Source organism: Rhinopithecus bieti, unplaced genomic scaffold (genome assembly GCF_001698545.2).
Source record: "Rhinopithecus bieti isolate Rb0 unplaced genomic scaffold, ASM169854v2 scaffold_19840, whole genome shotgun sequence".
NCBI lineage: Eukaryota > Metazoa > Chordata > Mammalia > Primates > Cercopithecidae > Rhinopithecus > Rhinopithecus bieti.
This window is the reverse complement of record NW_016809771.1, coordinates 739171-743368: the sequence shown is the minus strand read 5'-3', so window position 1 is coordinate 743368 and position 4198 is coordinate 739171. Positions and strand designations below refer to the sequence as shown.

Genomic DNA, 4198 nt, shown 5'->3' with positions numbered 1-4198 from the left:
AAAAAAAAAAAAAAAAAAAAAAAATAGTTGACTGACTTCAGTAACTTTGAGGAGTAGAATGAAACTTATTAGGCAAGATATTTTCACATACACTACATTGCATTGTTCAACATTCATAGAAATTACTTGCAATATATTGATTTAAGCCTTATGTGGTGACTGGTGCTATATTTGAAGTAGCATTTTTAGTTTGCTGTTTTTCCTCAGTGCTTAATCCTACAAAAACCAGCCATCTGCCTAAAAAATAAAGAGCAAAAATGAATCAGTGCAACCAGTATATGGAAAACAATAGTTATTAATAAAACTGTAAAGGGATCAGTAGTGTCATCTTTCATATATGTCACAATGATGTTAGACTTTTTGCCTCAGACTGACTCAGTTTCCATTACATCCTTCAAAAATCTCCTTGTTGACAACTTGACAAACATTTCTTTGTTGGCTTTCAAGTTTTAAGTATAGCAATCAGAATCACAGAAATTTAATATTTCTATGAATTCTGTGAGAAAACATATTAGGTAAACACCAAAATTAGTGACCAAAATTTTTAAGTTGTAGAATTATCTCTGAACTTAACTATATTTCATTCCTATGATAGGTGACAAGCCAAGACCTTCAGTTTCAATAAGTTCCACTTTTATTTATATTTTAAAATAATATATTGCCTTGAAATAATGCCTATCTTCTTAAAATCTTTTGACACACTTCTTCCAGGGACACAGATGGCTGTTTATTTCATAAAGGAGACACTGAGCACAGAGAAGCTGTAGTGAAGACACAATTGAGATAGGAGGGCAAACCAGTTTCAGTAAGTCACTTTTATGGTAAACTATTCAGATATAGGAAGAATCCAGTCATCTTATCAGTTAACTTAGTGTATCTGAATTTTAATGGATTTACTGTGGGAATATTTTTCTTTGAGAGGGAAGAGAGTGCTTGGTAGGATTCCAGTCTATGTTGGTGGTTCTCAAACATGAGTATGCATGAGACTCACTGGTGGGCTTGTTAAAACACACTGTTGAACCCCACCCCCAGAGTTTCTGATTCAGTAGGTCCGGGGTAGACAAGAGAATTTGCATTTCTAACAAGTTCCCAGATGATGATGATACTGCTGGTTCACAGACTGCAACTTGGGAAGTAGTTTAGATAATCTTCAGTGCTGAAAATAACTAATGTACTGAAAGCTTGCTGTGGGTTCAGTACTGTCACAGGAGTTTGCCATTTACTGTCTCAAAACCTCTGGAGTAGATTTGGACCTTATTTTATAGCAAAGAGTTTGAAGCTATGAGAGGTTAAGTTGCATTATCTGTCAAATATCTAACAGCAAATAAAATGGGATATGACTAGAACCTGGGCAGCCTGTTTCCCAGTCCCAGACACTCAGCCATTTTACTGTGGCTAGCTGTTGCTTTAAGAGGCTAGAATTATACATTTGTAATTCTGAAATAAGTACCCCAGAAAATGCTCTGTATTTATGTTTCTAGACAAAATCCTGATCAGTGGTGAATAAGGGGGAAAAAAAGGTAGACAAAATATTGTTTTAAAATATATAACCACATAGACTATAGTAGTAACATTCTGAGATGGTAAGATACTTAGGGAGAAAAAAATGACAAATTCCTTCCACCTGCTCTTTTCAGATAAGTGGAAAGTCAGCCAACTGGAGTTCCACTCTTGTAGAGGGAATGTTTTCAGGACTCAGAGACCCTGAAAGTGAGGCCAAAGGACTGGAAGTTCTGGTGATCAGATAACTCATTCAGACTGGATAAAAGCTAGAGTGTAAATGTGAAAACCCTGAATTGTAGTCAATGGCTAAATACTGAGCCACATGCAAGGCAACTGGGGTGGGTAATGAGGAAACCAAAAAATGCCACTCCTGTTTCCAACGAGTACAAGAAGATGGTAATAACCAATATTCATTGAACTCTTCACATGGCAGGCAGTATTCTGAGTCCTTCACAGTCACTTAACTCAATCATCACAACCACCATACAAGGGAAATATGGATATTCCGTGTCTTTGTTGCAGAATGAGTTACTAAGACAGTGATTTCTGAAATATTTTATGCATACAGTGAAATGAACAGTAAATGGTTTGAGTAAAAACCCTTCTTTGATTTCATACTCTATTTAATGACATCAAGACGAACCACAGGCACATGTAGAAGTTATCAAATTAGATTTTTTCTTTCCCAAATAATAGTATGAGATGAGTTCCTTATACCTATTTCTTAAGTATTCCTTATACTTATTTTAATATATTAGAAATGGTGCCTTACCACATTTTAATTTTTTCCCACTCTAAGGTTGCTTACTTTTAAAATTACAAGGTCCAGAGGAATTACAAAAGATAAAGCCACCATTTCATCAAATCTGAAAGCATTGTCAAAGTAAATTTTGTACAGTAGCTAACCACCCAAGGAGGAGCTAAATTAAATCCAACATTGAGCAACCCATGGTACCTTGTTGGCACACTGGGTGGTATTTTATGGGTAGGACAACATGCTCTCCCCAAGAAACACCATAGAGACCCTCGTCGTTCTGTGAATTTCTGTATGATCCTGTCCCTGAATTAGCTCTACCTATGAAACCCAGATTTGAAAAATCCAGGAGTAACCGGGCGCGGTGGCTCACGCCCATAATCCCAGCATTCTGGGAGGCCACAGTGGGCGGATACTAGGTCGGGAGTTTGATAGCAGCCTGACCAACATGGAGAAACCCCATCTCTACTAAAAATACAAAAGTAGCCAGGCATGGTGGTGCACGCCTGTAATCCTAGCTACTTGGGAGGCTGAGGCAGGAGAATCGCTTGAACCTGGGAGGCAGAGGTTGCGGTGAGCCGAGATCATGCCATTGTACTCCAGCCTGGGCAACAAGAGCTAAACTGTCTCACAAAAAAAAAAAGAAAAAAATCCAGGAGTTACCTGTAGTTTACTTTGGCCCAAGTCCCCTATACAAACAAAGAGCATTTAAAATAAGTTACCGCAAGTCCTACAAAGTAACTCGCACTGGGGAAAGGACTACACATGAAACAGGAACATATACGCCACCAACTATGGGATACCTGAGAGAGATTCTGAGTTTGGTTCCAGAACACCAAAAAAGAGTCACACAAATTTTCTGGTTTCCCAGTGATATAAAAGTTGTTTATACTAAAGTGTAGTCTATTAAATTTGCAATAACATGTCTAAAAAAATAATGTATATACCTTAATTTTAAAATATTGCTAAAAGATGCTAGGGATCACCTGAGCCTACAGTGAGCTATAATCTTTGTTGATGTGGGTCTTGTTGAGGGCTGCTGACTGATTAGGGTGGTATTTGCCGAAGGCTGGGGTGACTGACAATTTCTTAAGGAAGTTTGCTTCTTTTTTTTTTTTTTTTTTTGAGATGGAGTCTTGCTCTGTCATCCAGGCTAGAGTGCAGTGGCATGATCTTGGCTCACTGCAACCTCTCGTGCCTCAGCCTCCTGAGTAGCTGGGATTACAGGTGCCTGCCACCGTGCCCAGCTAATTTTTGTATTTTTAGTAGAGACAGGGTTTCGCCATGTTGGCCAGTCTGGGCTCGAACTCCTGGCTTCAAGTGATCTGCTTGCCTTGGCCTCCCAAAGTCCTGGGCTTACAGGCGTGAGCCACTGCACCTGGCCATCCATTGATTGTTCCATTCACTAAAGATTTCCCCGTAGCATGTGATGCTGTTTGATAGCATTTGACCCTTCTTTCAAAATTGGGGTCAGTCCCCCCAAACCCTGCCACTGCTTTGTCAACTAATACTCTGAATCCTTTGTTTTCATTTAAGCAGTATTCACAGCATATTCACCAGGAGTAGATTCTATCTCAAGAAACCACTTTCTTTGTTCATCCATAAAAAGCATCTCCTCATCTATCAAAGTTTTATCATGAGATGGCAACAATGCAGCCACATTTTCAGGCCCTACTTCCAGTTCTGTTTGTCTTGCTACTTCTGCCACATCTACAGTGACTCCCTTCACTGAAGTCTTGAACCCCTCAACATCATTGATGAGGATTGGAATTAACTTCTTTCAAACTCCTGTTAATGTGGAGATATATACATATACCCATATATAATGTTTGTGTGTATATATAAAATGGGTTGGTATGTTGTCCTGCCCATAAAATACCACCCAGTGTGCCAATTGAAGTATGTGTAATTTTTAAATATATATAAATATATATATAATAT

The 4198-nt window shown here is 38.4% G+C and overlaps 1 protein-coding gene across 2 annotated transcripts in view; it reads left to right on the top strand.

Annotated features, from left to right (window-relative positions):
• CASP6 (caspase 6) overlaps positions 1–4198 on the top strand; it is a 27313-nt gene that overhangs the window by 5268 nt on the left and 17847 nt on the right. The window contains exon 1 of one of the 2 annotated variants that reach the window (XM_017890406.1): positions 717–805. The exons of the other annotated variant lie outside the window; for it this stretch is intronic. The gene's annotated coding sequence lies outside the window, so the exon portion shown is untranslated. Of the gene's footprint in view, positions 1–716; positions 806–4198 lie in introns of those variants that run through there. 2 annotated transcript variants of the gene reach the window in all.